Source organism: Penaeus monodon, chromosome 31 (genome assembly GCF_015228065.2).
Source record: "Penaeus monodon isolate SGIC_2016 chromosome 31, NSTDA_Pmon_1, whole genome shotgun sequence".
NCBI lineage: Eukaryota > Metazoa > Arthropoda > Malacostraca > Decapoda > Penaeidae > Penaeus > Penaeus monodon.
This window is the reverse complement of record NC_051416.1, coordinates 10,039,504-10,040,103: the sequence shown is the minus strand read 5'-3', so window position 1 is coordinate 10,040,103 and position 600 is coordinate 10,039,504.

Sequence of the window (600 nt, the reverse complement as noted above, 5' to 3'; positions counted from 1 at the left end):
AATGGACTGAAAGAATAATGATAGGATTAGACTGACCTGTACCTTCTGTCAGTTTGTCATCAGGACTTGGAACAGGTCTTAGCCTAGAAGATATTATATAAGTTAAGGCTTTGATAGTAACAAACAAATAAGTTAATATTCATACTATCAGTCAGTTTACAAAATGGCTACAAAGAATGATTCATGAACTTTACTATCATTTTTCCTGCTGTTACCTCTATGATTGTTATTAGTGTTATTGTTATTGCTAAAATTAGTTCCAGCGTTAGTAGTATTATAGTTATCATGAATAAAGAGCTGTTATTGCTATGAATTCTTTTAATATAACCATTCTGTTATCATTTCTTTATCACCGCGATTTTTTCGTGACGAATTTTCCTAATTGAGATCTTAAGAAAAGGAAAGGAGATCTCACCTGCGTCATCCTCACAGTTCAAGGAAAAGTAGCTTGGGGTCTGATCGCCGTTGCCGTCAAGGTTTTCAATGGAAATGCCAGTTATTTCTGTTTGATAATTTCGGCAGGTGCGGGACACATCGGGGGTGGCACTCGTTACGACACTGGAGGCATCTGAAACGGAGTTAGGTGGATTAATCTGACTA